At 35.8% G+C, this 13,361-nt stretch overlaps 1 long non-coding RNA gene across 1 annotated transcript; it reads left to right on the top strand.

The window, feature by feature from the left end:
• The first annotated feature begins 7,265 nt into the window (after nucleotides 1-7,265).
• On the top strand, nucleotides 7,266-12,951 carry LOC147658297 (uncharacterized). The gene is made up of 2 exons (XR_015290750.1): nucleotides 7,266-7,438; nucleotides 12,241-12,951. It is a non-coding gene; the product is annotated as an uncharacterized LOC147658297 (long non-coding RNA).
• Nucleotides 12,952-13,361: the final 410 nt, after the last annotated feature.

Genomic DNA, 13,361 nt, shown 5'->3' with positions numbered 1-13,361 from the left:
CTCGATAATCCATTGGACGAAATTTCATGGATTACAATATTGCACTTTCCAAATCGTGGATAAAGATTTCATCTGAATTTCACCGCGTGGATGGACCATTGTCATCCAGGAGCTAATTTCATTAACATACGCGAAATTGCCATAAATTTCGTCTACAATTCCTTTCATATCCTATTCCCTGTTCATTAATCCTCAATGAGCAAAGATCCATCATATTTTATATTTCTTTTATCTTTGGAAAATTTTTATCTTATATTTCATCTCTCGCGAAAAGCTGTATCTATCTTGTTATCTATTTTTTATATTTTATCTTTAATCTTTTGCCACGTTTTTAAAATTGAAATCGTATTTCTTTCTCAATTTCCAATCTGGACTCATTCTTTTTTCAAACTATCCAGTTTTAAATCGATAGTTATATCGTGTTGTACGGATTTTTTTATTTCATTTTCAATTCTCCATTTATAAACGAAAAAATAAATTATAAATATCTATCTATCTGAAAAAAATAATTACATCGTATTAGATCCTTCGTTCAAAACCATTTAACCTTTCGTTACAGTATTTTTACAGTATAAATGGAATGTACACAATTACTATATCACTGATTACAATTCTGTACTTTTTAATCTTACGAGGATCTATCGAGGATGATTTCATTTATTAAAAATATCAAAAGTATTAATTATTAACCTTTTCGTCGCTCAATTTTTCCACGATTTTGCTTCAAAACTCACCCCAATTGCGCAACCAGCCACGAAAAACTCCCATACTTAGCAATAATGGAAAAGGCACGGTCGAAATTGTTGGTAGCGCGGTGTTGTTTTGCGATCGAGAATACGGTTTCCACGGAACGCGACCGGTTCCGCTTCTTATTAAGACATTTCGAAATTCATAGGTCGTAATCACGGTGGAAGCGTGTCGTTCGGACGAACTAGAAACGAGGAAGGAATTGGAACGTTTCGGCGGCATACGCGAAACGATCTCTCCGCGTCGCGAGCGCAGAGAGCGAGAAAGAGTCGAGGCGTGTGGAGGAAGAGAGAGAAGGGTTTCGACAGTGTTAGACGGACTTTAAACTAAAAGGCAGTGAAAGTGTTCCTGTGGAGCATGACGGGAGTAATGACACTAACACACGGGTAGCCGCCGATGCATTTCTACCGGCCAGCTGATGTACGTGTGAGGCCAACTGCAGCCAACTCCCTACCCGTCCAATCGTTATCGGCGACGATGAAAAATCTGAGAAAATCGGGCCTCGAATAATTGTGAATGGGGGAACGGGTCGATCGTGAGAAGATCGTCATCGACGATTCTCGAAGAGAACGGGAAGATGTATCGATTTATCGGGGCGATATTTTGTTTACGATTTTGAAAAAGGATCGAAAAGACGATTTATGGTTGAACGTAAGTGTTATTATTTGAATGAGATGTCAAGAATAATTTGGTTTTAATTGGTAATATCGGATAACGAATTTCGAACCGTTAAATGTTAAGTCGTGACTCGAGTAATTGGATATTCAAATGAGACTTTTTAGAAGTCTGAAATAAACTTTAAATCTTACTTTTTCTTATTTTATTCGAGGCGATTATTCGGTCTTGTTTTATTCCAAGGGAAAAGGATACAATTTAATTAGCGTCTGATTGAATTCGTTACGTGACTTTCCCATTATTGAAACGAAAAAGTCACAGTTGGCGAGGAATTGGAACGCGATATCCTTTTCTTAAAACGACCACGAGTTTTGCATTAACGAGACGTGGTAATTGCATCGGCGATTTCTCGCGCGTGGCCACTTTCGACTCGCAGATATATCTCGATCTCTCGGCATTTGGTCAAGCGCAGGCCCCTATCCGAGTTTTCACGCGATCAGAAAATTCGATCGTGGTTGCAATCTGCGAAATAAATAACGTGTGTGTATGATCTAATTTTTGCGCCGCGTTTCCTCTGCACAAGGAATCGAAACAAGGCTCGTCGACGAACGCGGAAAAAGGCGTGTACGCAAGAGATCCGGTTTTGTTGCGGGAACTTGGCGCGGCCCACACGCGCGAGCGAATAGGTGTGGGTATATGTGGCACGATGCACGTAGCACGAGCACGCCACGTGATTAACATCCGATACAGAAATTCTCGATTAAATTCCTTGAATAGCCGGGTTTCCACTTGTGCGCCATTCGAGAGACTCGCTTTTTCTATCCCTTCGAACTTGATTTTTATTCTTCTTTACGTCGTATTAAGTAAGTTTGTCTGAATACCTTTGGTTATTCGATTTATCACATACATTATCTTATTATCTTCTTAGTTAGTTGGATTAGGTTGGTAAAATTAAAATTATTCACTGTAAAATTTGCATTCCAACATTCATATTTCACGTTTCATTTTTGTAGTATCAAATTTATAGTCATACGAATCAATAATAAGTGGTATGAAATATAATGTATTTGAATTATATAAGATACCAGTTAATGGTCGCGTGGCGCTAGTATCGTATCGCCATGGTAGTTAGAGATAATAATATATTTCTAGGCTATTATATTTATTGTAGAATTTACATAATAATTTATCATCAAATTCGATCAGATATGGTATTTCATTATACACGGACGTATAAATTATGAAATAAAATCATTTCAAAATTAAAATATAATCTGTCATAGCATTCGTCCACAACGTTCTTTTTATTTTCCACAAAAGATTTAAACTACCGTTGGAAAATAATGAAATAACAAAGTGGATATTAAATTGGTAATTGATATTAATATTTAATATCGACAAAGTTTGTAAGATATTACGAAAGAATATTCGATATTTGCTCAATCTATGGAATAATATTGAAAATCGTTGTACGTGTTTGATATTTGTGCAAACGAATACGACAAGTTGTACATAATTGCGAAACCGTTTTCTCTTGTTGTTATATTTGTTTCTTCGCACGAGTTTATTTCATCATTTTTCGTGACACACGAGAAACAAACAAGTACGACTTCAACTCGATTGTTAAAAATTGATACAATAAATATACGACGAATAAAAAAAGTATCTCCTATCTAGTATTTCCTTCCAATAATTTTATACATAAGAGCGATGCAACAAATGAAAAACTCATATATAAATAAAAACACGATGTGTTATTTATCATGCATTACAAAGTCATAAAATTCAGAAATACCTTCTGCTATATTAAATTCCTCGATATTTCTATCTCTTGTTTTTAATTTAAATCCACGTTATCTTCTTACGATCTTATTTGTATACTACTCATACGTATAAAATTATCGAGAAACTAAATACACGAATACTTTTTCTTTCCTACTAAAAAAAAAAAAAAAAAAAAAAAAGAAATATCAAGTTATTACCAATTTAACTTCGAACCATCGATCACATTCTCCTTTCTACATAATCACGGAAGAAATGCGGATCCAAGAATACGCAATTTTTTTCATTAACGTAACGTAAAGAAAAATAATACGGTATCCAACGAACATATCCAAATAAATCATTACCTCAAACGTCCAATTAATTTAATTTTACGCAACAATATCAAACAAACAAACTAAGCAACGTTAAATTTTCAAATAAAAAAAAAAAGAATATATATATCATAGTTGGAACAGTTTACGTTAACGTGCATATTTATTTTGCAGAAGTTCGTTTCCACCACCCCTTCTTCGCTCCCTTCTCCTCTCTTCACCTTCAACCCCGTGTATTTTTCTCGATGACGCCAAGTTGTTGGACGTTTGAAGGCAAGGCGAAGAAAAAAGAGGAAAGGTGGAAAGGACGAGTCGAGGGAATTATTAGAACGAATTATTCAGACGGCTGTGTGGAACAGGTGGAGCTTATTGCCGGAACACGGCCACATGGCGTACTCGTTACGATGCGTTTGTGGGATCGAGGGCCTCACCTGGAGCCTCACGCACAGGGGGTGGAGAACAAGCGTGGGCTAACGAGGGATGGAAAATCTGCGGGGGTGCGGTGAATGTAACAACGAAAAGAAAAATTACATGGCGTAATTGCGCTGGAACGCGAAATTGAAATGACGTCGATTCACTCGGCGAAAAAGTTTTCTAAGTGATTCTGGTCGCGCATCAACAACGGTATTCATTCAAGCGGGCGTTTAAAGTGGATGGCATCAAGAAAACCACTCGATGTAAATTGCGATGCGCTATTTTAGGTACTCGAAGTGTATATATCGTGGATCAGCAATGATTTTATTATAAATTTTTGAGAATTGATATATACAATAGATAGGCCCATTAATAATTTCTTGTTATGGATTGAAAGACTTAAAATGTGTAGCCTTAAAAATCACGATAAAAACAAATCCGTTTCATCGATCCATTAAAAATTGGCGAGAAGGAAACTTGTCCGAAATCCCAGAATGGGCGGTGAACCAGCTTTCACAATAGACGAACTTTTTTTTCGAGAAACTGGAAAATCCAACGTGAAAGCAATCAAACGTTACGTGACTGGGAACCCGCGAAACGTACGACTCTCGAACATGGGTCTCGAGTGGCACTGTCTCGTCTCGTCGAGTTTCGAGGAAGCAGGCGGAGTGATAAGGAGGGGTGGCACATTTGAGCGTATTCCCCTAGGAGTCGTTTCATCATGGAATACCGTCCATGCTCTCTCTCGTGGAGAGAAGGGAAGACGTTGAACGATAATTAATTGTTTCGAGGCAGTAAGTAAAATTTCTTAAAGCAACGACGATTTTATCGAGACGATAAATTATCCACTAGATTAAATCTAGTTTCTCCTCTTCCATTGATTTCGAGATCATATTCTCTACGAACTTTGGAGAGGACGTCCCTCGAATCTGCTATTTTCGACGTTGAGCTCGTCGATCATGTGGAAGACGATTCTCTTCGATTCTCTTCGAAGGGAGAGAATAATGGACATGGAAGAATGAACCGTGTTAGTTGGAACAAGAGATACGATACGTTGAAATTGCAAGAAGAATGAAAACGAAAGGAATCGATCAAGGTTAACGAGGGTGATTCGATACCGATGGAGAATGGCGCGGATAGGAGACGAAATAGCACGATCTTGGAAAGTAAGTACGCGTATAAACGTGCAAATTGTACGCGTACGCGTATTCAGCATAACACGTTTCCATCGGAAGCGGAATTATATGTATTTTGGAATATAGCACGGTTAATATTAGGAGGTATTCTCGTATCGAGCTTCGATACGTCGTTACTCGCCGTGAGGGAGGAGGGTGACGAGTCGCAATTGGGGATGAAAATCGGGATTATAGACGTTTGTCGTAGAAATCGATAAGTGACAAAACAGGCGCATAGGATAGCAAGCAATTTTGCGGAGAATCGTATTATCCGAGACTACCACTGTCGGATATCTCCGATAATAAACTAATGTTATTGGAGCAGATCGGTAATACGGTAGTTTAGCTTCGATAACGAAATTACGACGGTTAAAATGCCTCGTCTGTGCGCGTCGATCATCAAGCGAGGTTAATATCGTTAATATGAAATCGATAAAATCGCTCGTGAACGGGCGATTACATCGTGGAAGCGAATTCTTTCGTAGCAATATGACGCATAACTATTACGAGAGAATAATATCGGCGAGAGATAAAAGTCTTTAATGTGCGAGCGTGTAATTAACAAGGTGTTTTATGGAAATGTTGTTGGATTCCTTTTAATGAAATTTTTGTGGATGTGGAAATATGTGAGATGTGATTACACGTAAAAGTATCACTTTGATCGCCAATTCTTAATTCTATAATATACAGTTCAAGATAGAGTAAAACTTTAAATACACTCAAAAAAGTAAAATAAGATATTCTCCACATGGAGGAGAACTTTTTGTCGAAATCAGAATTATTTTTTGATTAACTTAAATTAATCCTCGTAGAAACGTGCAAACACTTTTATCTCTCATAAAACATTTCCGTTGCTTTTTCGTTCGACTATCATTTTTCGAGAAACTGGAAAAATCGTAACGATTATCTCGAGAATCGATGTTTTTCTCAAGATCTAGATCGAAGTTACGAAATCGTACACGAACACGTATAACAATTCCCCGTCCTTGACAAAAAAAGCATAGTTCTTCTTTTCTAATGAACGATCGTCTAATTCAATTCGGATCCGTGATAATTCGATTGTAATCGTAACAATCGGTTTGATCTCGCTTTCGCCGTGGAAATAGTTTCCTTTTTTTTTTCTGTCCCTGATCGCCATCCCGTTCAAGGGAAATCGTTCTTGCGATCGTGGACGGGAGCGCAAAACCATCTCGTCACGTCTTTCTTCGCGAAACGAAAGCAAGGACACGGCGATTTTACTTGCGATCAAGTTCGAAAACGGGAGTCGATCGGATCAGTTCCATTGAGAAATTCCGCGAACAAATCTCGTGGTATTTTCTTCAACGATTACGTTCGATAAATCGTCTCCCTTGGAATACGTCGTATGATTAATTTTAATCGTGAATTCATTTTTTCCAAGATGGAGATGAACTATATTGAGAAGAGGATATTGAATTAAACTTGCATAGTGATATAGAAGAGCATAATATGATGTTAATGATAAATTTTACACGAAAGAGGATAGATTGCGTCCACTGTTTTTCAAAATCGTTCAAAGATATTTATGAAAGTGAAAACATGTGCGATGTAATCGTCACTAAATCGAATTGCAATTAATTATTATTTTTAATTTAACACAAATAAATAAATAAATAACATTAAATGGCCCTGCGCTTAAGGATTAGATTACAATTCAATCTAATCTTTCATTTAATGCATAAAGAATCACGGTTATGATCTCCATCTCCGTATAAATTCGACAGGTGTAGAAGTGTTCATTCCTGGGAACAATTCTACGAAACTCATTCTGAATACTCTCAACTTCAAATTAGACCGGAATATGCGCCGTCAGTTCTTCCATTAAGCGCGAAGAGAAAGTTTTTTTCCCTCCCCCCTTACAAAAATCCCATACGAAAATTCTCCTATGGACGTTCCTCCTCCCCTTCCTCCTTGAAAAGAAAGAAAGAGAGAGAGAGAGAGAGAGAGAAGAAAGGGACGTAGAATTTGCAACATTCATTTCCTCGTAGTGATCTTCTGAATGAAGCTCGGGGCAGACAACGCGGCCGGATTCAAGGCGAACCAGGAGACAGGCTTTCTTCGAGACGAGAAGAACCCCATTAGGACGCGAAATGAGTTGCAAGGCGAGCTGATGCACTCGAGAAAAAATCTCGAGAGAGAGAGAGAGGGGGGGGGGGATAATACCGAGCTGTAAATAACGCCGCTGAATATCGAATCGCAGTAAAATTTCTTACGTTGGCAGCATTTTATCTTGTTGGCAAGATTATCAATGCGATACGTGATTCTGAGGTTTGAGGTTTTATATTATATTGGCAATAATAATGGATTGTTTAAAACACGATTATTTATTTAATAGATTTATTGTAGATCTTCGTCGAGAGAAGAAATAGAGTGGTGAGATTGTTTATTATTTATACAATTGTTACATTCGTAAGGGAGAAACCATATTTTGGTATATACGTGTGTATAACCTCATGGATTATTTTAAGTAGCCACATATTGCTAGAAATTTCCAACTTTAACTTTAAATTTTATGCAAGACTTGGAAATTTCAAGATGATTTTCATTATTTTTATAGTTCTCTTTTTTTAACGTAATCATTTTTAAAATGACGATGAACTGTAATACGGGCTTTTTAAGAAATGAAGATGAAATTTTCAATGGTATTTCACGATTAGGGAATGAAGTTCTTTCATATATATATATTCTTCAGAAATAGCGGAGATGATTGTTCAACCATTTTGTAAGTACGTACAAAAAAATAATTTTACAATTATCCTTGACGAGGAATCCTCCATTCATCCTCCATTAATTGGCCCTTCATCTCATTATTGATCAAGTGACACAAAGTGACAATATCGTGGTGACGTTTTACGGGAGAAAATTCGAAACCGTGAGCGTGATATCGCTTTATGATCGACGATACATCTATCTTCGTTTACGAGCTGCTTCGACGTTGAATAAAGAAAAAAGAAACGCGTGTATCTTCATGCGTTTCCCCTTTTTTCCGGAATATAAACCGGCGAAACAAGTTAAAAAAGAGGAAATATCATCCGATCGTGCAAAAAAGAGGAACGAATAATACCTTCTCGATTTTATTTATACCACGAAAATTCCTAAAATTTAAACCGGAAATTCAATCTTTCCCCTTCTGGCCCCCAAAAAGATATATTGGAAAATAAACGGTTTCAAGGTTTCCCTCTCTTCTCATCCAGACTCGTCCCAGAGTTTGGGACAGTTTTAACACGATTTACTTGGGATTAATTTTTATTTCGTCCGTGGAAACTTCGCCAGCGAGAGAAGAGAGAGAAGCAAACCGGAACTATTAACAACGCAACGTAAACTTGTCGAGGGCAAAACTCGTGGCAATTAAGCATCCCATTAATCGTGGACGAGTAGAAGTTTGAACTCTGCTGAATCGAGATATCTTTGAATATCGTGAAAACGCACAAGTGTGCCTCTTGCATTCTCGATACGATAATTTCACCCCCTGGTTTTATCGCGACCGACTGCGCTATTATACGATTATCCCCCCGGTTACACCCTCGTTGATTGCACTTTCCACCGCACTTGTTCCTGTTATCGCGTTAATTAATACACCCTTAAAAACCGAGCTCAGTGAGTAACACGCGTGAAATTGCACGTGTGCGCGTGTAAAAAACGAAAATATTTATCTGGTTGTTTCGTAATTTCTGTGGGTATGTGTTGTGCAGATTTTCTTTCAATTTACCTGTGAAATGTGTAGGAATGTTCGTTCTTTTGGAATGTGTATTTGGGAAAATAGAAGTGAAATTTATTGTGATTAAAATAATTGATTGAATTGGAAATATAACATTTCTCTAGAATTGAAATGAAGGGAATACGAGTAAATGAGAATAAACAGATGATAATTTACATATCAGATTTTCCATCTCCATAAAAATTGATTGATTTAGGAAGTTGGGAATACCTTTAGTGATTTAATTTAATTATAAAAGAAACGCGCACGTTTTGATAGTATTAAAGTTTTTTCAATTATGATTTTTACACATTTTCGATTCGTGAGCATATTCTTTTTCAAAATATCTTCGTACATGGAAAAATTGTATCCTTGACGAAGATCAAACGTTTCCCGTATGATTCTTTCTAACAAGCACAATTTGTCGAAGAATCGCTCCCCTTTAACCCATGTTTGTATCGTTACGCCAGATATGTCGACGAGTTTACATTGGGGAATGATTATCGTCGCGTTTGACATGGAATTTTCACGGATGACCAGCCATGTTTTCATCCCTCTGAATTATAGCAAACATGACCTTTGAGATTTCTCCTCTTTTCATCCATCCTCTCTTTCACCTTTCAAATCCATCACGAAAATCCCTGAAAATTCTTTATTTCCTTGTTGTACAATAAAATTTTAATACAATTTTCATTCGTACAAGTTTGCGTTAATTGATATTAATAAGAATGCTTTTAACAATTACTCAAACGCTAATAATTGATTTCCTAACAAAAATTCTTCGAAATTTCTCGTCCAATTCATCGGATACACGACAGACGATCATTAATTATCTCACTTCCGTTCACAATGTTAAACGGCGTTTCTTCATCTAGATCTTAATCATAGGCCGTTATATAAGAATCATTAACACGTTGAAAATCACGATAGGCTTGTTTCCTTTCCGTTTTGTTTTTCCCTTCCTCTCCCCTCCTTTTTTAAACATTAATTAATCAACCAACCGTTAAGCACTCTGTTCCGCTTGTACGAAAACACAACACAGATTCGTTTTATTATTTCATGGATCTCGTTTGCACACACTCGTCCAGACACACGATCCCCGTTCAAGCTTTTTTAACGTTTAACGAATCGTTCGCATGTTCAATGAGCGAACCTTGATGGAACAACCGCGTGCATCAAAGACGAGCGACAAATGTCCCTGCTCGTGCGCTCTTTTTTTCCTTTTTTTTTTTTTTTTTTTTTTTTTACGAGCGAATGATTCTTTCAAGCCTTCGCATCTTCGCGAGGATTTGTCGCGTAATGCGCTTTTCACGATGCTTTCAATGGCGATGAGGAAACACGGAATTTTAGTTCGGTAGAAACGATTGAAATCGAAGAGGGAGTATCGATGGGGGAATGCAATTTCATTTCAGAAGAATATTAACTATTTCCTTGATTATATATCCTGCGGTTCGATATGAAAAAGTTCATACACGACTTTACTATTTCAAGATAAATTCTCTACTTCGTTCGAAAGCAATTTCGAACGATGAAGTTTCGGGTCAGTGTTTTATCTAATAAATTGAATATGCAATTTGTGATGAAAGAAAGAAACTCTGTGGTGGGTTGTATAATCGATGAATGTGTACAGATTTGTTAATATATTCGCACGATTTCTTAGAGGGTGGATTTTCGAGAGTTCGAAGTAAAATTTGATATACACATGTTGGTATTTTGAAACTTATTTATGAGCTAGAATCGATCTTTAAAATACGTCTCATGAATATATTAACACAGTGTATATTTCTCTAGAGAAATATACGTGTATCCCTGGTCATGAATATTAGAATACCTGTTGGTTTTGTGTAAAAATTATTATAAATGGTCCAGATGAAAAAAGAAATTGTCTATTATTATTTCATTAACGAACATTATAAATAGGATATTCAGGAAGAAAATCGATGCATACAATTTAAAATTATCTTCTGCACAGATTTAGCTAGTTTCATAATTATCAAGATATTAACAAAATGTATTTTTATTCTGTTTATATAAGAATATGAATGAAAAATTAATAGATAAATAATTAAATATATAAATATATTAGATAACTATTAGTAGTTAACAGTTACGTGGCGCTAGTGTCGCGTCACTCATCATCTTTGTCATTATATCATGTATATATAATAAATATAAAAATTTCAATTCAAATTATCCCCGAATTCTCTACTCTTTCGTTTTTCATGTACGAATATTTTCAAAGTTCCGTTACAATTTTTTGACGTTATCTCGTATCTCATATCAAATATCCTAATATTTATGAACTACGATGTATTTACATCGGCCGGAAATTCGAATTTTCCCCTCAGGCGTGTATGGAGCGCGTATATCGAACTTGCATAACACGGCCGTCTTTTATTCCGGGACGCTTGCTCGAATTTGTAATTATATTCCGCATTTCCTTATCGACCTTTCAAATCGGTTTACCACGCTCGCGAGCATTCAGTCAATGCATGATAATTGCAAAACGCGCGATCGCTCGCGTTCCTATAATACGATATAGGCGGGTTGCATTTGCAAAATTAATCGCGAAATTGTCGCAATAGTGGGCGGTTTCCACTTGTGCCTACGATTTTACAGGGACTTTATCGCGTTCTACGATCGTATTCCTTCCGCTTTCGATCGAATAGTTCAGCTCTTGGCCGCAAGGGGCATTTCAAGTGCAACACGCGGATGGACGAAACGAGTTGATGCGCTTTCGAAAACGATATTGCGAGAAAAAAAAAAACTGAATTGCGCGGGTATTTTCGACACGATCGTTGCCCAATATCAGTCTTTATTTAATTATTATTGATGATCGCGTTCGAAGATAAGTTTGCAACTTGTTTTAACATATAATTGTGAAGTCGAGAAGTTTTCTACTCGCGAAGCGATATGATATTGAAAAATTCGAAGTGTTTTCTTCTATTATTATTGTGGTGTTGTACGATTTCAATTTTATTGGAAAAATTAGAAGATTTTTAAATAAGCGATTTATCGAGAATAATTCTGTAACTTCATTGACAAATTGTGAAGTTTTGAAATACAAGATTGAAATTTTAATTTTAGATATTAAAGCGTGTAGTTTTTCTATTTTATTTCTGATTTCCAATTTTTATTTTTCAAAAGGAAAGATATCCATACGGGTTATTTGATATTGTAGGTTGATTTCGAGTTCAACCAATATGATTCCATTGAAAATTCAACGATATAGAAATACACGGTTGCATGCTCGATTCTAACGTTATGTAACTCATTCATTGGATTCGATCGTAGAATTTGTAAATGCACAACATTTCTGTATTCTGTTTCGAGAATTTGTCTTCGACTTCGGTCTTCTATTTATTAATTTTTTAATAATTAATCGGAGAAACATCGGGAAGAAATATTCGAAATTAAATCGTTGTTCAAAATTCGTGATTAAACTCGTCCCTTTATTTATTCATTTCATTATTTACAGAGACATTATAAAAATCAGCGGAAGGATACTTGAATCAATTCCCCGAAATGCTTTTCCTCCCAATTATTCGGCAATTTCATCCTTAACTTCATCTCGAGAAGAAAAAACAGATCAGCCAATGCTGCCCCATTTTCCCTTATTCTTTCATTAATTGCTTCTACGCGCGGACAATAGATGGAAAGAAGTTTGCTGATAGAAGGCGACAAGTCAGCGTGTTTCCCGTAATTGGAATCTTTATCATCGTTATACGAAGAACAAGAAGGGCGATGTCGGGGATGTGAAAAAATAAAAAGGGCGCAATATATTTACTGGAAGTAATTAATTGATGTGATTAATTGTTATGCATGGTAAATGGAAGCAATTAAGGGATGATATTTCATTAAAAACATTGTGCGAGAGGAAATGGCACGAATTACGGGAAAATTTAAAAATTAAACATTGATTGCAAAATTATTGAGTATTTGCGCATATGAAATTTTCTCCTCTTTGAAATTTGATGCGTGAAACAAAATTAAATAATTGATATATATTGAAAATCTAATAGTTTGCTTTATTAATAGATGATACATTTCATTTTTGAAAGTGATAAGAATAAATATTCTCCATTTATGCGGAAAATATGATAGGAAATTATAATAATTTTTAACATTGGACGAGGGAAATTGTAATAAAAATTATAATGAGATAGAAATAGAATAATATTCACCAAAATTAACGTATTATTTTTTTTCATTTCTCTTTTGACTTCTCGACTGTAACAATCGCAAAAGGGATCGTGCAAATTCATATAAGCATGCAAAGCATGACGTGTTTACACCGTCCAATTCAATTTTCTATGACCACACCAGTACAAGAGTTTTTTTTAATGAAAATTAATAAAATAAACATATTCAAACACTTTCGAGACGGATTTTTCTCGTGGCAATCAACACAAATAGCAAAAAAAAAATTTCAATTACTCAACATTGAAAGTGAAAATATTATAAATACTTAAAATAACATCGTTCTTTTTTATTTTTCAGAGATGCCAAGCTGATTCGTGGTTGTTCTCGAAACATTATAAACATCGCATGTAACGTTACAATACTACGAAAATATTATAAATATTTAAAATAACATCG

This window comes from Apis florea, unplaced genomic scaffold (genome assembly GCF_048593485.1).
Source record: "Apis florea isolate Af1SG1 unplaced genomic scaffold, ASM4859348v1 contig_2291_pilon, whole genome shotgun sequence".
Classification (NCBI taxonomy): domain Eukaryota; kingdom Metazoa; phylum Arthropoda; class Insecta; order Hymenoptera; family Apidae; genus Apis; species Apis florea.
Note: the sequence above shows the minus strand (reverse complement) of the source record. Positions and strands in the feature narration are given on the sequence as shown.